The sequence below is a fragment of the Oxyura jamaicensis genome, chromosome 10, assembly GCF_011077185.1.
Source record: "Oxyura jamaicensis isolate SHBP4307 breed ruddy duck chromosome 10, BPBGC_Ojam_1.0, whole genome shotgun sequence".
Lineage (NCBI taxonomy): Eukaryota > Metazoa > Chordata > Aves > Anseriformes > Anatidae > Oxyura > Oxyura jamaicensis.
Genome location: NC_048902.1, coordinates 17,554,885 through 17,576,787, shown reverse-complemented (window position 1 = coordinate 17,576,787; position 21,903 = coordinate 17,554,885). Strand labels below are relative to the sequence as shown.

Genomic DNA, 21,903 nt, shown 5'->3' with positions numbered 1-21,903 from the left:
TTTTACACCCAGTCAGAGATGCAAAATCAGAGCCCTGAATGCTCATAATTCTTTTGGTGTAGTGGCTATCTAACCCATTATCCAAATACCAGGATTATGCTGGCCTGTATTCCGAGGATTTATTTTGATTTCCTCTTTATTTTGAATCTGGATTTCTTCAATAAAGTGCTGTTCCTTCTGGCCTCCAAGTGAGTGAGCAGGTCTGTTCATGGTGGACAAGCAGCCCCGAGGAGCTGGATGGAGGAGGAGAGGGGCAGACCCTTGCAGGTGCCAGCCGTGGGCATTGGACATAGGGCGTTACGCTTCACCGAAAACTTTAAAGGCTCTTTCAGCCAAATCTCAGGTCTTGTCCTTTTCATTTCACAGGTCCTCTCCTGGCTCTTTTGGGGCCTGAAACTGCAGAAGCTGGTTTTATGCATTTGCTGGAGTAGCAGTTGGTGAGCAGCAGTGTCCTGAGCAGCACGATGCTTCCCAGCTCCTGGAGGGGTGAAGGGCCCCCAGCTCGCTGCGGCAGCGCCATTCCTTCCTCTGAGCCATGGCAGCACTGAACTTGGATGCGAGGAGGCTTAGCGACCTGTCCCCAGGTGAGTGCCCGAGCTCTGCTGGGAGGACTGGGCAGGTGGAGCCAGGGCTCCCTGCTGGCAGGAGGGTGAGGCAGGATAGCTGCCAGCTTTGCAACGAGTTCACGCCTGGTGCTTCCTCACCTCGGATTCAGAAGGTTTGGGAGCCCAAGAAAGAGAAATAAATGAACAAAGGACTGGGAAAGAGCTAGAGGAACAGAGCAAAATATTTTTAAAGCTCTTCAATGTCAGCCCACGAGTGATGAATCTGCAGGGCACAATCCAGTTTAAACTGGCTTTGGGAAACTGAGGATATCCCACTTAGGCTTAATAATTAAAGGAATGATACACATTCCTACTTGCTGCGCTAAAGATGAGTGGGGTTTTATCTCTGTACTGCTAACAGTGCCAGTGACGTGTTCATAATGCTGTAACACATTGCTCTGCACATACAGCAGAGAAGAGGGCTTGTGGCAATGGGCCAGAATCACTTAGATCATTTTACCAGGGGCACATCAGAGACCAGGGGACCCCATCAAGGAGCTGCTTTTTCCAGTCCGTAGAACCCCATGTTGTGACATTTCTCGTATTGTCCCCCGGCATTACTTCTGACGACACAAAAAATGATTGTTGTCTTTAGATATAAAAATCAGTTTAACTCTAGCCAGGGTCAAACTGCTGTCACTGTATTCAGATACAGGTTTCAACTTAGTTTTGTCACCCTGTGAGTTGGAAAATTGCAGCTCTGGGTAGGGTCAAACCAGGGTTATAAACTTTCTTTGTGAGCAATTGAGTATGAAACAAAATCTGATTTGCTCAGATACAGGTAAGTTTTTTTTTTTTTTTTTTTTTTTTATCCTCCTTTTTGAAGTGCAGTCCTGCTTTTCCATGTTGGTTTTAAATAATTCAGCTTTGTGAAACCAGAGGGCTTGAGAAATTTCAGAAATAATGCATGCAAAAGTCTGGCTTTTATACTCGTGATGTCTACGGGGTTCTGCAGCATCCTGGCGTGCTGTGTGGGTGTATGTGTACATGTGCTTTTTTTGTACTCGCATGCATACTCAGACACCCGCTCACTCTGTATGAATTGATTATGTTCCCCAAATACCTCCTAGGGATCTCTCTCTCCCTTTCCGTGGATCTGGTACAATTTGTTCTTGAAATTACTCTAGGAATTGTACAATTCTGTGTTAAACACACCCACACTGATACAGATACAGATTGGAAGCAGATAGGTATTAAAATGAAGTGGTGTTTAAGTAACTGCTTTTCTACTCTCTGAATATTTTCTCCTGATAATTCATTTCTCAGGAGTGATGTAGCTCGTGCCTTGGCCCAGGAGGAAGAACTAGATGACAATTTTAGGAAAATCTGAGGTGTCTAGACAGAGACCAGGTTATCACTCCTCAGTTCCATGCCTCTGAGACACAGGTCAGCCTCAGCTTGTGGCACAGGTGCTACGGCTGCTTATCAAGAGCTTAACGCAGAGGTTTCATCCCAGAGGAACCAAACAGGGGCAGCACGGCTCCAAATGGGGGAGCCCCCAGGCAGAAAGGAACACAGAAACCAAGGAAACAAAGTGAAGGAACTCCCCAAAAGATAACAGTTTTTTCTTGTCAACATGAGGTGAGGTGGAAAGAAAAGCTTGTGCAGAGGTGTGAACTTGTAGGTTCTCAGTTCCAATGCCAGTCCCCTTTTCAAGAGTTGCTTTCTTATCTCTTAGGGCAGGATGCCTGCTGATGGATTGGACCTTGCAGTAATGTACTGCCCACCCTGGTATATTATCTGCTTTACCCAGTGTATTTTTCCGCTTTAAGGAATTTTTGTCTTCACAAAACTAGAGTCTCTTCTCCAGCAATGTTACTGCATGTAGCCTTTGTCCTCCAGATAGCGTGAAAAATCTGTTGTATTCAGCAGTGATGAACTGTGCCTGCAGAGCATAACTCAGACGGGTCCCAAAAAAAGGTGGCAGCATCACCCAAGGGAGGTGCTGAGTGCACCCAGGCACAAACCCTACTTACGTGCCTTAACACTGCTGCCGGAACACTGCTGATGCATCGAGCATAGAACAAACATCAGCCGTTGGGCATTCCTCCCCGAACGGCTCCTCTTGCTTGTACTGGAAACCACCCCATGTGTGTCTGTTTCTTTTTGGTGGTTCTGTCAGCACAAAAGTTGTGCTGTGGGAGAGCTCACAACTTGTCTTCAAGTGTCTGAGCTATGTATTTAGTTGATGTTCTCACCTAATGGAGGCATTCCAGTTCTCTTCTTTGTTAGATTTTGGGGATTTTGTGTCATTGGTTTGGTTCTCATGGCACTTTACTCAAGTGGCACTTACTCTGTTTGCTTTTTTCTGTCTGACTTGTTCCATCCCCTGGATAAGAATACATGATTTCCCTGGCTTTGTTCTTAGAGAAGCGTCAGCCAAAGCTGTTTGTGCCTCTGCACCTATTTGCTTTCTGCTGCGCCCGAGTTTAAAAGCCTGCTCACAACCTGCTTGATTTTAAGTGCCCGTAAGACTGTTCTGCGGTGAGTCAGCGATGTCTGCCCCTCTGCCGTGGGTCCCCTTGCCTCCAGAAGTGTCCCCATTTCCCAGTGAGTCTGCTCTTTAACCGTCTTCTCAGGCAGGTATTAAACCTTGGCTTTTTCGCCTCTCTTTTCAGTCCTGTGTAGGGTTGCTGGGAATGTTTTCAGAGAATATTTCTTGTTTGCAGTTTCCTTCCCAAGAACCTAAATTTTGTTTCCAGAATGTCTTTCCTTCCTGTATATATGTAAATTGTGCCAAAATGGACTAGATTTTTCCCCAGTACCTCCTAAAAGCCAGTTCAGAGTCCTGTGAGGTCTGCCAACTTAGTCTTGGCGGTCAAGTTGCCGTGTAATCCTCTTGGGGGTCACAGCCCCACCTGCCTGCTGGAAGGAATCAGCTTCAGGCCTGAATTTCAGTTTTACAGAGGTGCCTAATTGTTGGCAGCAGACCCTGTCTGAGTGTGTGAAGAGGACAGGTTTCAGATGTGTGCTTTTTCTTGGCGTCCCCTATTGTACTGGCTCATGTGCTTCTCCATCAAGTCCTCGCCAAGAGAGCGCAGACAGCACAGGCCCTCTCTCAGTATTGTTCTTTCTAGTCCATGGCTAAGGCCCTTTCTTGAGTGCTGGCCTGACTCATTTGGAACCAGAACTAAGGTTTGTTATAGTGCTTCCTTATTTCTTTTGGCAGAAGGCTTTGGGTTTAACAGCCATCCACTGTATGTTCTGTCTCCTAGATGTCTGACAGCACTCCTCGAACAGTAGCTTTTGCAAGGTCGCTCTGCGAGTAGAAACCTCCAGCAAATGAGCAGTAGGATCTCATGGACAGACTCCACCTCACGTGCTCTTGGGAGGTTTTGTGACTTTACATCATCAGCTCTGCGCGGCTGATGCCTGACACCTCGTGTGCAGCATGACTGAGCTGTGAACAGGGCAAGAACTGGAGTGGAGGCATTCCAGTTCTTTCTTAGATTTTTTGAAATCGTGTCCAAGACAGCTTGTGCATTCTGGTAGTTGTTGGTTTGCTGTGTGTTTCCGTTGTCCAGTGCGTGTCCTGCAGGCTGGACATAGTACATGAGTTTTGGGATTTCTGATGATATCCCATTGGGATGTCAGGACTGTTAGTTTTTATAATGAGCTGATCTGTAGTCAGACATATCTAAGTCCGAAGATCCTCTTAATCTTGACTCTGATATGGTTTTCTCTAATTTATAGTCACTTCTAGGCCTGAAGGGTCCTGTATTTTCTGAGAGAAATCTATGTCAGTGTGCAATTGTAGATTTTTACACTTTTGCTCCCTTCTTCAGCTGTATTCTCTTCTCTTCCTCTGAGCAGCAGATTATGTATGAAGCACCTAGTACAGTCCTACCAGCTATGAAGACTCATTTGAATTCAGCACATCCCACTGTCCTGCTAAGTGTTCTATCAATGTGCCAGCTTTGCTGTATTAACCCAGGAGCAAGGGAAACTGCAAGTCACTCAATCCTTGGGCTACAGCAGCTTTATTTTATTTAATGAAGTTTGAGTCATTTTATGGCAGAACTGGGCTGCAATTCCAGCTGAGCCCTTTTGAGCCTGCATATTCTTCTCTGCTGCACACCTCTGGAGTGTGCAGCCAAAATGTAAGTTAATGAAGACAAAGAGGAGAGATGTTCCTGACATGGTTATTTTTCTCTCTTGTTGGGGCATTGATGCTCAGGCAATGCTGGGAGAAGCTGCAATACTATCACTTCACTCATCACAATAACATTAATCTTTTCCTTGGGGAGACATGTAGCAAGTAGCTGTTGACCACTTTAAATTTTTCTAGAATTTCTGTCTCTCAAAAAACCACCACCCATTTCTGCAGGTCTTTGGTATGGGCAACTCACACTTAAGTCTCACATGATTTATTTTTTATTTTTTACTTCTAGCTGGATCTAAAGCATCTAAGGTATTTCACTGGAAAAATAAGGCAAGAACCAATGGGTCAAAAATAGAGAGGTCCACAACTGGTGTATGTCTGTGATGACTGTGGCCCAAGCATATTTCTTTTTTAACTTTTCCATCCTTCTGTCTTCTATAATCAAAAATAAGTTAAGTGCTTTGCAATCTGTGGAATGTGTTTTTTCACATGACCACCATCTGGGCTGCTATTCCTCTGGCCTTTTGTACCTCTCTTTGTTGTTTGGGTTACTGATAGTTGTCTGTCTGGTGGTGTTTGATTTTAGCTTTCTCCCCGGACTCCTCGACAAGTTTCACCTAGAAACTTTTCCTAATTTTATCTTTGAGGCTTACACTTCTCTTGGCCTTAACAAATATATCTGAATTTGACAGTTTATTCCTGTCAATACACTGTGCTTCACTTTTAACAAGTGAGTGTTTGTCTACAGGAGGAGATATCAGTCAGGAATAACTTTGGATTATCACTCTGTGGAAGCTCACATTTGGGGTCCATTGCCCTTTGAAAATGGATGCAGATTATTTGTACTGTTATTCCAGAATCTGCGTCTTGTCAGGGAGTCTTCAGGCATCCTTTAATTTTTCTCCCTCCTATGTGAACTCTGTGTCTTGCGTATAACAAGCCTTAATTTCAGCTGTCATCGAACCTACTTTCTTTCAGATGAGATTTCTTCTTGGTGCAATGGTACTCAAAGTATTCTGGAGATAGGTCTGTCAGATGCGGGGGTGAGTTAAATGCTCACTGAAATTGATGGAAACCACTTCAGTGACTCCAAGGACTATTGGGCCAGTCCCTGAGAACACTGAACCGAACAAAATCCAGATATATTCCAGGCTGCCACTTCCTTAACCCTTTTATCTCATTCTTCCATCCCTGTATGTTATCAGAATATATATATATATTTCTTTCATTTTTTTTTCTTTTCTAAATAGTGTGTTCTTTTCTGGCTTTTATGATTCTGAAATGAGAACAGGTAATTTTGAACACAGAGTCACTCTCTCATGCCTAACCTACAACATTTCTTTCTTTCTCCCAGCTGAGGACAGGGAGTTCTGAGGCTTCCTGCAGGCCTTGGTTTGGTGTGTGTCACTGTGATGTGCTGCTCCACTTGGCTTGCTCTGCTCATGGGTAATTTAATAAGTGATAATCATGGCCTGCAAGGAATGCAGGCCATGTTGTTCACACTGTTCCGGTTCATGTCTTCATTTCGTCTGGAAAAGCCACTGTGCCTGCACTAGTGGACTTTCTAACCTCCCCTGCCGAAAATAGGCTCTTGTCTTTTCAACTCTTTTGTGTAGGTGAATGACATCTTCTGATGCTTTTAAATTGAGTATTTTATTTTATTTATTAAATCTTAGTCAATGTTCTCTTAGTTCCATGGAGAAAGGGAAAGGCTTTCTCAAAGGCTGGTTTTGGTCTATGGATGGTGAAATCCTGCCCATGAAATACAGGAGCATGTCAGAATGTAGAGTACTCTGAGTTGTGCTTACAGATGGGGATAAAAAAGAGATAGAAAAGGAAATAAGTAAAAGTACAGAGGAATCAGAAATACCAGTGATGCATCTGTAAAACACTGACTTCAATCCAGTGGTGAAAATCTGCCTATCTCAGTCCTGGATCCATGTCAAAATGCTTGCATTTAGTACAAGGAAAACTGAAGTTGTGAGATGACCTGATCACAGTAACAGCTTTTCCAGGCTAGTCTTTTACGGAAAATGTGAATATTGTCAGATTGAAGCTACAGGAGAGAGATGAAGTCTTCCTAAAATGACTGAAGGTCTTGTGCTAGACTTACATCCCTGGAATATGGGGGGCATTCTTCAGGTGCCTGAACTGACAGTGAACCGAGGTGGTCTATAAAAATGATTTTCTGGTCATTCAGTAAGACCTGATTGAGGTTTGCTTAAGCTACATAATTCTACATTATGCTTATGACCCTACTGAAAAGATCTGGAGGGTTTGTCTCCAGAGCAGTTTTGACCCTTTGCTATAGATGGGTGCCTGGTTACTGCAGGCAGTGGTGGGTAAGCAGGAACATTCCAAACTATTTTTTTATATTCTAATCTGAATTAGAGCCCCAGCCCAAAGGAAGCAGTGGGGAAAAGAAAATATCTCACTGCGCAGACGACTGTCAGAAGTTGACGTGTACAAATGATGTTCACTTCAGCATTTGTTGCAGCGTGGTGATGCATTTGCCTTCACACCTTGGTTGCTTTGATTTGAATGTGCCAGCTGCTCCTCCGGACCTGAGTGGAAAGCAGTCTTACGAGGTGCCAGGAGCCTGTCCCCTCCTGGCAGGGTGCTAGAGCTCCTGCTTTCCAGACGGGTTGGAAAGACGCAGGAGTAGGTAGCCGTCAGCGGCTGGTGCTGGTTCAGCATCCTGTCACCAGGCCTGGTTAGCTGCTCCCAGCCACCTGAGCTCTGTAGCAAATGGATTAAAACCTCTCCTCACTCAGCTCTCCCTCTTTTGCCTTTCTACACAAACATTTGTCAGGGTTAAAAAAAAAAAAAATGTAAAGCTTCCATGTGGCGGTTAGCAAGAGCAGCAGCCTGCTCTCACGAGTGGGATGACACAGGAAGGACCGAGGCCATCGGGCCTGTGGGTGCTGCGTTTCTGTGAGGGGCAGCAGGGCTGGAAAGGCCTGGCGGAGGGATGCCACCACCGGGCTGAAACCAGCGGTGCCCAGGACAACCGGGAGAAGGTACCAGCATAGCCGGGTGGGAACAGGCCTCGCCTGGACTCTGCACACAACCTGAGTTTGAGCCTCGCTGCCCCTTTCAAGCTGTGTGCACGGCCAGAAATGAGGAGAAAGCAGGAGCGAAGCAGGCTCACCATGTGGGTAACGCTCTCTGGGCCAACCTCTTGCCAAGTAACTGAAGGGGAGCGCCGGGAGCACGCCACTGGTGGCGACACTAGAGGTCACTCTGGGACCAAGGATGGAGGCTGCCTGCCATTGGGGCCTGGCGAAGGTCAGCGGCTGCTAATCCGTAGAAATTGCTGAACTACAAGCGAAATTTGTACCTAATTATGAACCGCTTTGATGCGGCATTGCGCCTATCCTAACTTGAGTGGCAATTTCCTAAAGGGGGAAAAAAAAAAACAACGCAGCCTTAAGTGGCGTGTCCCTAAGTGTTCCCAGAGCATGGCCGGTGTTTTCGGTGCAAGCTCAGGACATCTCTGCACACACTGCTCTGGGCAGCGTTCCCCAGGGTGGCTGACTTGGCTATACCTGCATCCTGCCTCCCCTCGGCACAACTCTCAGCTCCTTATCGGCATGGGCAGGGATTCGTTTACGTGATGCTGCCTAGCAAGCCTAGGGGGAAAGATGGATTTAACACAGCCACTAGACAGCTGTGTGCTAAACTCACTGGCTGTGGAACCTATATCGAAAGGATTTAATTTTATTCCCTAATAATCCCTTTTCTCTCAAACAGGTCAGACCAGAGAGGCTGCTGCTACTGCTGCAGCTTTCAACCTCTTTGGCGCTGCTGTTATGGGTTCCAGGGCTGGTCAGTCATGCAAGACATCTGCCTCATCCTGGTGAAAAGTTTCCCTTTTAATATTATTTTTTGAACTCATTTACTCTGGCTGCTCAAAAAACGAAGGTATGTCTGCTTTTCGGTTCCCTGAAGTACCTTTGTAGAAGTTAATCTGAGAAAAAGATTTCAGTGATTTCTCCCCCTGCCCCTGAAGAGACAGATTGATAGTTTTGGGTCAGCTGAATACATTTGGAAGTTGGTTAGCAATTAATTCTGGATGAAAAACAAAGAATAAGAAAAATAGTTTTAAAAAATCATTTTAACATTTTCTTTCATTTTTTTTCCATTGCTAAATGTGCCCAATAATAAAGCATGTTCTCACCCTTCCCCCAGTCTCCCAAAGGATGAAAGGTGATGCGTCTGATATGAGGCTGAACAAAACATTTTAGTTGACCTAAAGTATTTTTACTAAGTTTATTTTTTCACTTTGGCCATAAAAGGCAAATCCAGTTATTTGTACAGCTTTATTTGTAAGCCTTTTCTCAGCTCCTGTGGAGGCCAGGTGCCTGCTGGCAGGGGAGGGAATATGCCCAGCGTCCCTTTTTCTCCGTGGAACATACCATTAATGACCCAATTTTGCTGGAGGTTTCTAATGCTCTCACAAAGCTTTTGTGGCATGAGGAGGCTTTGCACTTCCCCCATTAGGGCAGGTACCTGGTTGTGGCTGGATTCCATGGCAGTGCAAACATCTCACAAATCTAGCCAGAAATAATTGGGATAACAGGGACTCCTTAGTCTTCGTTCACTCGAGGGTCACAGGACGTCAGATTTGACTTTGTTATTGAAGTCAGCTAATGTACTGGAAATGCCTTCATTTTCTCCCTCTGGAGGCATAGGTTCAAATCTGCCATAAATTACAAGTGACACAGGTTCAGTAGTCTTAATTAAATCCCATGAGGTTATTTTTGTGTGTCAACACTCCCCTTCTCCTCCCTTCTGCACCACTCGGAGCAGCTGAAGGGCGGGGAGGACTCCAGGTAGGTGCAAGTTCTCTGTGCAGCGCTGAGCTGCAGGAGTCGGCTCGGGGCTGGGATGCAGCCAGGCTCTGGCTGTCCTGGTATCAATCTGCCATTGAACTTGTAATGTAGTGTATATTCTTCGTACATTTAAAGCATTCAATTCTGTGCAAGATCGTTATTCCTTGTAGGGAGATAACCGACTGTAGAGGATTTCTGTTATCTACAGCATCTCTCCAGCCTGGAATTCATTGATTTCGGATCTACCGTCTAAAGGTGCAGAATAGGGGTGATCAATGCTACAGTGCTGATGTGAATAAAGCATGCCCCCTAATCTGCATTATCAACAGCCCACTTCCTGATATCCTGAGCTGACCTGGTCATGACTGTCTCTTGCACAGATAAATACGCTGGCTGTTGCTAACGTGGCTTGAAAGGCTTTAAAATAGGAACGAATCAGCTTCCGCCTAGCTCTCCCAGGGAGTGGCTAGGCTGATTCAAACCTCCTTTACGCTAATGCTTTTGTGAAGGCAATAAGCACTGCTAGCATCTCTCTTAGCCTGGATTTAAATTAAAAGCTTTAATTGGTCTCCTGATTTTCCTAGCAGTTTTTATTAAAAAAAAAAAAAAAGAAATCTAGGGGAAAAAAAAGAGCCCCCAAACATGCCACTTAGAGAAGAACTGTTTAGAGAGCAGGTTTTTATTTAATAAACAGTGATCAATTGAATTGATTAACCATGAACACATTACAGCAGGGTTTGTTGTTGCTGCTGCTGATAATTGCAGTTCATGTGCATGAGAATATTAAATGGCTGTTTGCAGGATCATTTTCATGTTCTTTTCATTTAACAGAATGGAGAAAACAACAACTGTTGACAGTGATTTTGGTTAGGACTTGAGTGTTGCAGACTGTGCCCTCAGGATGCCTGTGCAATAACTCTATCAATTGTGGCCATTTACTCTGCACTTCCAGACATTTCTGCAAACCTTGCAGCTGTTTTTTTACTAATTTGCTTGGTAATTAGATCTTATCATGCTGGCTCCATGGCTTTACATAAACTGTAAGCATTTGGAGCTGCCATGTAAGACATTTTAGAGTTGTCTGTGTTGGTTTGCACTGCTCTGCAAAGACCAAGGTGCTCTCAAAAAGCAGTAGAAATAGGGAAGCAGTTGTGACATGAATTCCTGCAGATTTATGAAGGTTTCTGTAAAGGAAAGGGGTTTCTTCACTTAAATTAACCACTGGAAGCCAAGCAGCATTGATGGGTTTCATCCTGCTGGATGCTGAGCATAAACTGGGAGCTCTGTTTCTGCCCTCACCTTCACCCTCCAATATGCATCCCTGTCTCTGACAGCAGCTGAGGGCTTCAGCAGAAGTATTTTATTGTTTTAGGTATCTCACTGATGTTGAGGAGAGCAATACCACAAACCTGTGAGCTCAGGGTCAAGAGTTGGTATCGATCATGCCCAAACGTATGGATGAAAAGACAGTGAGCCCTTTTGTGGCAGCAAGTCACCTTGAAATGGCTTTATGCAGTGGTACGAGTAGCACAACGTGGGAACTTTGGATCTAGGTGCCAGTACTGGTGAAATGGTCTTAGTTAGGCAGATCTCAAAGGAGAAAGTGCTCTGCCAGTAAGTCCACAAGTGGGCCTGGTTCAGACATGGCCGTGTCTGATGATCTTTCCATAGCAAAACCAAAAGATAAGTCACTCCCGTGAAACAATTTGCAGTGAAACAGTGTTCCATGGCTAAAGACGTCACGGTCTCTCAAATCTTTTCCAGTGCCACCTCTCAAGAGTGGCAGGGACAGAGTTTCTCTATGATTTGTCACTGTTGCCTAGTAGGTACAAGCACACCAAAGCTCAGCACAACAGAGATGGGCAGAAATACCTCAGGAACAAAATGCAAGCCATCTCAGAGCCTAGTGCAATATTCGCCACGTTAAGAAATTCTGCTCTGGACTGGACTAACATTGATAAACAGTGGTAAATCTTGTGGTGTTTTGAGCCCTGCAAGCTTCCTGACATAACCATTTCCTAGCATCGGCCCCCGGTACTCAGCTTGTGGTGTGGTGCTGGGCACCTGCAGGCCAGAAAAGGGACACAAGTGCCCCTGGTGACTGTGTGCTAGCTATGACTTCAGACACTTTCTTTTCAGATCTCAAATCTGTTCTGTCAGTTCTATGCTGTGCCAGGGAAGGGCAGAATATGGGTTATTTTCAGGATTACCTGAAATTACGTTTGCTGTCTGTAGATTACTTAAGTCACCATATGGTTTTCTGTTTTGTACTTGGCATAATTTGCACTTCCCCCGGGAGCATAAGCTAAGCTGTGTGTGCTGCAGAAAGGTGTCTTTGCTGCTAGGAATGGAGAGATGTGGCCTGTAACCTCAGCAAAGGTCCCATAAATGACAACACTGCAAGGTTTGGAGGCCTGGAGTTGCATCTAGTTATTGATGAAACTCAACTAACAGGACCCAGAAGAGGGTTTGACTGCAATAGATGTCAGAGTAACACATAACTCTTGAGCTTTTTGTGTGTAAATAAATTATTACAAAGTTTTGCAAGAAAATCTCACAAAAGATGCAAAGATATTATGGGAAGAGGCAACATTTCCAGATGGACTTTGGTGGTTTTATCTGTCAGGTAATGCTGGCAGATGTCATTGTAAAGGTACTTGTGCTGCTTGTAAAGGCTGTCATGGTAATACAATAGCTGTGAGGGTCTGAAGAGGTATGTGAGGAAACATCTACAGGGAGAGGGAATAACTTTTATTAGATAACTGATACGTTGGGAAAAAAACATAAACTTTTGGGTTCATGAGCCTTGCTTTCTGGAAAATTTCTGGAGTTGTTGAAAGTCACAACCCAAGGGATATACAGGCCCTCCAGAATTCACCTTTGACAGGGCACTGAGACTTTCAGAAGGATGTCAAGTCTGTGTGCATTGTGTGAAGCAGAGCTCCTATACCCTGCAGTGCTCACATCGGGACTTCGGTTGAGCTGAGCTCTGAGCACTGAGACCTGTCTGGGGCCCAGATTGAGAGCACCTTCAGGATCCCTAGGGCCGTTCCCGTCGGGAAGTTTTGCCCTAAGTCCCTGCTCACCACAAAGGGTACTAGTCAAACTGGCACAGGTGATTCCATTGGAATTAGAGAAGTCTGCATGGGTGATCTTTACTCCTCCAGCACTTCAAAAAAGTTGCTATGGCTTGTTTTGTGCCGTATTGTTATCTCAATGAATATCATTACTGTATCTTAGTTTGTGCTTGTGCCAAAAATGATATTATGGGCCCTAGGGTGAATACATTGAGTTTATACTGTAAAATGTAATAATTTCAGAAAAGGACAAATCTGGCCCAAGTGAATATGCTCTGTGTCCATTTGTGTTACAGGCCTTGGTGTTTGCCAGCAGCTGATCCACTAATGCATGCCCTAGGAATTTCGGTGGGCCCAGTAGATGTGAGTTTTGTATCATGTGAGGACCCTCAGGCCCAGCGCAGTAGAAATCTGAATGCCTTTGCCACCTTAGATAACCACAGTAACTGGAAGAAAGAATGTGTATATAGATAGATCTGGGTGTATCAGGCATTTGAAACTTTTTTCAGTAATATACCCTTGGGAAAAGTTTAGCTTCAGCATCAAGCTTTGATCCAAATATATAAGAACTTCAGAAAAGTTTAGCTTGAAACCTTTAAAATACCTGACAGAAAAATCCTCCAACCCACTAAGGGCTGATGTGCTGATAAATTTCAGTGATGGTGTGAAACAGGCACTGCAGGTAGACGGGTCTCTGGTCAGCTGAAGGGTGACAGCAGCATATGCCATTGTGATTTTAACAATAGCAACAATAATAACTACAACAATCTCAGGTTTTTAAATCTAAATACGCGGGTTCAAACATCTGGGGTATATGTGCACTGCACAATACAGAGATAGCTACCCCAGCTCTGGACAAAGGAGGTTGAAAGCTGGATGCAGTATGGTCAGATCTGACAATTTAATTACCCGAGGAAGCAAGCACTTCAATTCGGAGGTAATGCTGTGCTAATATTGGACAGGGCTGCTTCCTTGTGCGTGCTGCACAGTGCCCTATGAGATGTAGGTAGCCTGGGTCATTTGAAGCGACCTGGGACATGTGTATGTGTCAGGTCATGTCCTGTGGATACTGTCCTTGGGTCCCAGCCTGGCACTTTAATCAGCCGTGCCCACATCTCCCCCTGGCTGCACGGTACAGGCGCTGGTGGGGAGGGGGCTCTCTTTCCTATTATATGGGAGCACGCAGAGAGAGAATTTACTCCTCAGGTTCTGAAAGCTCTGTGTGAACTTCAATATGACGGTGCCAATTTTAATCAAAGAAATGTGCTGCGGATGTCACCTGCATTTTTATCCAGTTCTCTTTGACAGAAATAGAATTTAGTGTTCTGCTAGAGATAGAAAGGGCAGAAAAACTCACTCCGAGATTCATTTTGCTTGCTGTTATTCTACTACCATAATTACCTCTAAACACAATTACGGGCAAGACAAATGACATTTTTAGCTTTGGTCTTTAAAGACAAGAGTTAATTTCAGGCTTTGACCAGAACTATGTTAATTAGCCTCTACTCACTCTCTTTGTATGGAAGTACATCACCCAGGACTTAGCATAGGTTGCCTTTCCTGTATCTTTGAGTAATGAAAGGACACGGCATGGCAACCAAATCAAGGGTTGCTGCATTAACAAGGCCACTTTTCTGCCCATTTATCATCTATTAAAGGTGCACTAGTTTGTAAAGTAACACCACCTTCAGCGGGGCCGCCAAGAATGGCTCCTCATTTATTTTCTGCATGGTTTAAGTTGGAGTTAGACCCACCTTGTAGCTCAGAGGTGACAGCCAGTAAGAAAAAGTACACTAATTGAGACATCTCAAGGGAGAAATAGAAGAAAACTGAAAAGGTAATTAGAATGAGAGGGTTTCAAGCTGGGTAAGTAAAATCGAATGGAGGTGCATATTAGGGGCTGTTACAGATGGGAAAGAAAGTACTTGGAGAATAAAAAAAAAAGAGAAGTGAATATTAGAGAACAGAGCAACCCTTTTCACACTTGAAAAATAGAGGAGAGAGATAAAAAATAATGTAACAGTGGAGACACAGGCTGGGGAAGAAAAAAAAAAAAAGCTCCAGAAATATGAAGGACATATTTAAATGTAAGAGAGAAAGAATGGGGAAAAATAATAGAGCAGATCAATTACTAGAGCTGTAGCCTAGGAAGGAGAAACTGTCAAATGAATATTTCTGGAACTGTGGTAAAGTCTCCTTCCTTTGTGGGGGATGGAGTGTGTTTGGGCTGTGTGGGAGGGTTTTCTTTTTGGGGGCTAATGCAATATTTGAATTTGCTGCAGTGTCTAATGGAGACAAATAGCCCAAAGGGAGAGCTGGGCTGAAGGCCCACCTGGGCAGGAGTGGATTAATTAGACTTTATTTGGCATAGCTGATAGCTAATACCAGGTCTTTTTTCTACTGGTTGAAGGTTTAGCCCCTCTCTTATGCTTTAATTTCAATAGTTAGGGACATGCTGAGGTCCAACTTTTCCCATTTTAAACCTTCCTTTAGCTGGCAGAAAAGAATCACGAGGGCTACCCCGAAGCTATTTCTGTCTCACCCCCAGGGAAGCTGATGTCAGACTGCATTCTCTTGGGCAGATGTACACCCAGATCAAAGCAGGCAGATACCTGAAGAGAAACACACTTTTACAAGTGGGAAATGGCAATTGCTTTCTGTCGTGGCCACAGCTGATCAGGCAGGATTTCCCCTTTTGGTCCTTGGAGACGAGGCTGGCAGTGAAGACCACCAGTAGTGCAGATGGGACAGGGTGTTCTCTGGGTGTGAGGCAGGAAGGTGGGACCCCAGAGCTGTGACAAGTGAGGTATTAACCCCAAAACAGTGACAACCCGAATAGCTGCAAGGACCAAAGCCAAAGGGCAGTGCTGTACAGAGGTTCCTGAGCTAGCTCTAAGCAAGTAAATTGTGCTTGCACCCTCAAGTGAATGGTTCGGGGGAAATCAGTAGGAGTTATGTGTCTGGATACCTTTGTGGGACTGGACCAGCAGTATTTGTTCTCTTTAGAAGTTGTTTGTGCAATGTAATGTACAACATCTGATATATGTAACGCTGCAGCAACTAAGTTATATCCTTGAAATTAATATTCGCTTACCATGGAAATGGAAGTTCCTGATCCAAGTGCAGTATTTGCAGATTTAATTGTTAGTCTCACTAGAGCATTTTTCCTATTCATTTATTAGATTTTTCTTTTAATAAGCTTCACTGATAAAATAGTCAGAAAAGGGTTTGGTGTTTCATAGAAATTGAACCAGCTTCTGGATAAACACCTTTGAAGCTGTTAATAACACACTAGCATTCTTTAGCCACTGAAATTTTTGAGCACTTGATCAAAGCCTATTTTAGTGTTTCCGTTTTATTTTATTTATGTATTTGTTTGTATTTAGGAAAAGTTGCCTTGAAACTGGAAACTATAAACATTTTAATTACATTTCATCTCTGTTCTTCCCAAGAGATAATGAAATACAGCTGAAAATTTACTAAAACTGAAAGAAGCACCCCAAAACTTTAGAAAAGTTAAAATATTAAAAAGAAAAATGAAAAAAGAAAAAAAAAAAAAACAACAAACAGACATTTCAAAGAGAACATGCACGTTCACGTACTGAAAACCAGTGCGTGAAGGCAGGCAGGCTATACCTTGGCTATTTCACATTATTATAAAGTTGTTTGTGTGGCTGAAGTGTTCGTGGACAGTCAGGGTTGCAGCATTTGGTACTAGATGCTGTCCGAAGAAATAAGATGTAGCTCTGGACCCCAAGTTAATTACCATAGTTAGGGAAATACTCTCAACATGTATCTCCAGGATAACAAATGGATGTGTACTTTTCTTTCTCAAGACATTCAGCCTTCTGCGTAAGAAAACAGTGGCAAGTTCAGTGGAAAGTGACAGTGCTCTTAGTACCGGGATTTCAGAGATCAAAAACTCACTCTAAGGACTCGAAAAACAAAGGAAGCTCTGCGACAGAGAATGTTCTTCTTCATTCATCATTTGAAAGCCTGCCTCAAATAGTGCTAAGAACAAATTATTTTCGATATGAGTTAGCCCCGGGGGTTTGATAAAAGGGGCTTTTCCTACCCAGCTAGCTAACGAGACGTGCTCTGCAGAAGACCTGAGTGAGTGGGATGGCAGTTCTAGGATCCCCCAGACCCCGGGGAGCTTTTCTTATCCAGGGAGCCAAAAGACAAAGATGGTTCCCCAGCCTGGATGAATATGGGATCTGCACAAACAGTGCTCATTCATCAGCTCTGTAAGCCTGGAAATCTTCTGAGGAAAGGTGGAAAACAAATTAATGTCCAATCTCCAAACTCCTGTAGGTTGTCCACTGCTGAACTGTTCCAAGGAAAAGCAGCTTCCTAGCTGGGAGAGATGTGTCTGGCTTCCACTGCAGGTAGAGTTACAGATGGTTCTCTTGAGAAGAGAGCTAGTGAGGAGCTAAACTCTCTGTCGCTTATGCAGAGTCTATTTTACCAGTTCTAACTGAGCATTTATCACAGCCTTCTTCAGAAGTTCAGGTAGAAAACCATAAACCAGGATTTACAAAGTTGGCTTTCACTCCTTGGAAGGGAACACAGACCTCCTTTGTCACCTCCTTTAAAAAATGCCCCATTCTGTGCCTTGATGGATGTTTCCTCCTGGCACCAGCTGGTGATCTGCTTGCAAGCAACAAGAGTATTAGCTCTGAGAAAAGGCAGCAACCAGCAGGCTTGTCAGTGACAGGTTCTCAAATGAAGCAGTCCTAAATGTAGAAATCATTTTTTCTTATGCAAAAAATTCTGTTATTTGTCTGCTTATGCTGCTCTAGGGTGGCCCCTTAGACTATTTGGCCAGCCAGTGCACGGGATTCATTTGAACATAGTCCATTTTCTTTCAGTATCAGGCCATTCAGTTAAACAACTAATATAACTGTAGGTGGCAATGGGCATAAGGAAACCAATTTGAATTATCTGTATTATCAATAATGACCAAATCACATGATTCCATCTTCGAAAATCATTACCTGGTTGCACTCACAAAAAAAAAAAAAATATATGAATTGGAACAACATGCTTCAGAATAGACTCAAAATATTTCAAGGTTCAGTTATGGTCCAATTTTATCTAATAATCAGGAAGTTGCTAAATGAACTTCGCTGTTCTTAAGGAAGCATTTGCCTGGAAGGGACTGCAACCCTGCCACCAGCTTGTCCCTGTTAACGTTCATTTTGCACAGTATCTGTGAGCCACATTCATCGAAAGTACCTCATTTTTCCAGCTGCTTCTTGCTATCTGTGTTTCTGGTAAGAAATTTCAGCAGTTATTTCCTGAGAGTTGAATTCTGCTTCCTATGCAGGTTTAATTTCTCCTGTATGATTGGTTATGGCATATGTATAAAGTGCGTATGTTCTGTTTAAGTATTTATTTTCTCCATGCAATGATACTGTTGTCTCTGTCGGTGTCTAGATCTAGGCAGAAAATGAGTTGAACAAATGGAAACCAGTGTCACAAAATATCCCCAAAAGCTTCACCCAGATTTCTAAATAGCTAGAGAGAACAGACAACACCTGCCCTCCCTGGCTTCACTGCTTGGGGGGAATACCTGCAACGAGAGTTTGATGTCCTCCAGCAGATAATCTCTGTGATTTCTCATCACCCACCTGGTTTTAGACATTCAACCAGCCAACCTTAAGCATCGTCATTAATTAATTGTAAATTAATTAATTTACAGCCCAATAATGGTTATTAATACTGGGCACAATTGCATGTCAGCCTGTTTATTCCTAGATACCTATGAAGAGCCTTAGCTTTTGTGTCTGTCTCCTTTTTTTTCTTTCCCTTTTTTTTTTTTTTTTTTTTTTTTGAAGCAGTGGGAAAAACACCTGAATAATTCAGCAAGAACCTTTTACATTATGAAAAATATAATCAGCTGGCAAGGGTGAGATATCTTATTTCTACAGGATGCTAGCTCAAGTATTACAAGTGACTGCAAAATTAATGCCAAGGCGCAGTAGGTGTGGATACACATTTCCCTCATTGTTCAAGGCAGTCTCACCCTGCGCAGAGGGCGAAGAGAAGACCATGTATTCCTCACCATGCCTACCTAATGCCAGTTAATAATTTAAACCCATTAATCGCTTAAGATGAAGACTTAGTGTTGCTTGACTCGCCACCAGCAAGAGGGGTTTTTCCAGGCTAAATAAAAGATCTTAAAATATTGTCTTACTGCAAGGGAACAAGGAGTGCCACAGCTTTCCTCTTAAGAGGCTTCACCTTTTGTTGGGGGTGGGGGTTTACTATGCCAAAAGCGCTTAAGTAAACAATAATATCAGTACATCATAAGTAGATGTCTGAGAATATTAGCTGTTTATTTCACTGACATACTCTGAAGAGTCTACAGGGGGCTCTTTCAAGAGTCAGGACCTCAATGTAATATACAAGCTCTGATTCTGATATTTCCCTTGATAACTGTGCTCTACCATATTGGGGTCGGAAGTCAGCAAAGGTTCATTGGCTGTTGTAATGCTCACTGTCACCAGTAATAAGTACAAAGGACTCGCTTTAAAAGCTGGCTTATAAAACTTTAAGGAAACTTGGATTGCTTAAGTGAACTTCCAAGGCTCTTCAGGGGCCGAGTGCACTTTGGTTGTCTACTTATATTAATTTCACAGAGTTGAAAGGGTCAAGCAATGCAGTTGGTGATGCTTATTAATTTATGAAACACAGAATCTTGCACTAGCTTGCTTTGACCACTTTCGCTCTCCTTTTAGAAAATTTAATATACATTAAAGCTTGCCAGACAAGGACGCCCTAAAGGATTAAGCCCAAAGTTCACAGCTGGACTAAAAGGTTCAAAGACATTGTATCCGCAACACTGATTTGATTCCAAGTGACATTCAAACAACGGGACCGAATTGTGGATGTTTGAATGTGTAAGGAAACAGCAATTAGAGGAATACCACAGAAAGGCAAAGGATTAGGATTTATTTTCCTTAAAATGGTAAAACTGATTACAGACTTACTCCTTCTTTCATGGGGGGATGCATTTGATCACATCAGCTTTTGGGGTCAGTGGCTGTCAAGAACATATTTTGGTGTTACGATAGAGCTTGCCGAGCTTTAAATGTTCCTGCAGCCCTAGAAACTTTGCAGAATATATCAGATTGTTGTGGCAATACTGAGCTGAGTCCAGGGTAGGAAAATATTAGCCAGAAGGGAAGAAGGGAAAGAGAAATGGATAGCTGCTGAAGTAACAGGATTAGGATTTAGAAACTTGAGTAATCCTATTCAGAGGTATTTCTGCATTCTGTTTACTTGCTTTTGAATTGCTTTGGTGTCTTGTCCAGGGGAGATAATTCCAGAAGTCATTCACACCCAGGCTGCAAATTCGATACTGCATTCAGGTGACAAATGGAGTGTAATTGCAAAGCTGCCCAGAAAATTGGAAATCAAATTGGCTGTGATGGTTGGTCTATGTGGTCTCCTTTTGGAATCAACAAGAGGGAGAAGAAAATGAAGGACAGGAAAATGAAGTGTGTCCTACTGTACAGAAGATGAGTTTATTTAGCCAGAGTTGGTAAAGGGGGAAGCAAATTTCACGTTACGTCAGCTCTGATTCCTGAGGCCTTAGGGAACACTCACCTTGTGGAAGCAGTTGTACTTCACTGGAAATTTTCTATTGCAAAGAGAGACTCGAAACCCTGTAAGGGAGTCGCAGTAGTGCAGAAAGTTTACATTGCAGCTGGGCACAAAGAGCTTCAGATGAGATTGTGGGGCCCTGTTGTGCGTCACATGCTGGGAGGAAGTCTGTGGCTGGAGAGGATTCGTAGCTTTCACGAGGGAAAATAGAGACAAATGTTGGGAGGAAAGACAGCTTGGAAGAATTTTGTGTGATTTGCAACACTTAGTTTCCATCCTGAGAACAAAACTCACACGTTCAGGACCTCAGCAGCCTTACCCTTGCATTTTAAACCATTTTAACAGAGAGAACAATGCTGGAAATCCCACAGGACACGTGAGAAAGGGGTTTGTGCTGAATCCCCATTACCATTTTTTTGCATTTACTTGCTGACAAAAAAATATTTTTTCTTATAAAATGACCTCAGAGATCGTATACTATGGGGTATTTGGTTTAAAATGTATTGTAACCTTCTTTTTTTTTTTAATTGATCAGATCAGCCTTGAACACTCAAAGACAAATCTGCCTGCTCTGAATATTGCCTGAGGATTTAGACAGGTCTTTCTTGGAAACAGAAGAATGAGATGAAACAATCATCTGTAAAGCATGGTAAGAGAGAAAAAGAATAAAGGAATGAGTTATGTTTGACTTGTCTTCTTCCAGGAGAGGATTTTATTTTATTTTTTGGAGTAGGCTTTAGATGTGGGAGATGTTGTGGGAGCTGTTCTTTACAGTTGTAAGATGCAGATTTATCGTGGTGCCAATGCAGGCCATGGACTTTGTCCAAGGAGTAGCTTTGGAGGTATAATTTTCTTCTTGGTGCTCCGCTAATGCTGATTGTTTTCTTGTGGGAAGGAGCTGTGAAATACTACAATTGCCACTCCTTCTGGTAGGAGCTGGAAGCTGGTTATTTGAGATGAGCAATGAATGACTGCCTAGAGGTTCTCCTACTGCTCTCTGCAGTTCCAGTGTTTCGCTAGAAGTTTCAAAACATGGATTTTTTCTCCTGCTCTGGTAACCTGTAAACCACAACCGTTTCTTTGCTCAGCAACTCGGTTTGCAGTAAGATCGCATTATTTAACACTTCGAGAAAACTTGCTGATGACAGGTGCCAGTCAGGTGAATGTCTGCCGTCTCCCACCTGAGCAGAAACGCTACAATCACAGCTGTGTCATTAATAAACAAGGAGCCAATGGATTTGAGAGCACTGGAAAACCTATGATCACTCACTCTGGAAGGGATGATTGTCAGTCACACCTTTATGACATCTACTTGCAGATATAATGAAGAAAGATTATCATTGCTCTGTGTGGCTGCAGCAGCTCTGGTCAGCAAATAATAACGACATTGTCTCACTGGTCAGACCTGCCTCCCAGAGAACAACAACATGTTAAGTGATGTCTTGGTGGTATTTTGGGCCCTCATTTATGTGATGGCAATAGAAATCTAGAAGGAAAGGGCCTTTCTTGTTTGTGACATAACGAATTTCATGCCATTCTCTGCAAATTCTGTTAGTCGTGACCAAAATCAGCTTATTTGTGCACAGATGACTCTGAGAAGAAGCAGTGAAAGACCTTTAAAGCAAAGACCTTGGTTTTGCATGATACACCTACATAAAATGTTGGCTATATGA

General features: G+C 43.4%; 1 long non-coding RNA gene across 1 annotated transcript; it reads left to right on the top strand.

Annotated features, from left to right (window-relative positions):
• Nucleotides 1-471: 471 nt before the first annotated feature.
• LOC118171900 lies at nucleotides 472-21,895 on the top strand. Its single transcript, XR_004753453.1, has 6 exons — nucleotides 472-649; nucleotides 8,461-8,631; nucleotides 11,868-11,871; nucleotides 16,456-17,007; nucleotides 20,766-20,879; nucleotides 21,549-21,895. It is a non-coding gene; the product is annotated as an uncharacterized LOC118171900 (long non-coding RNA).
• Nucleotides 21,896-21,903: the final 8 nt, after the last annotated feature.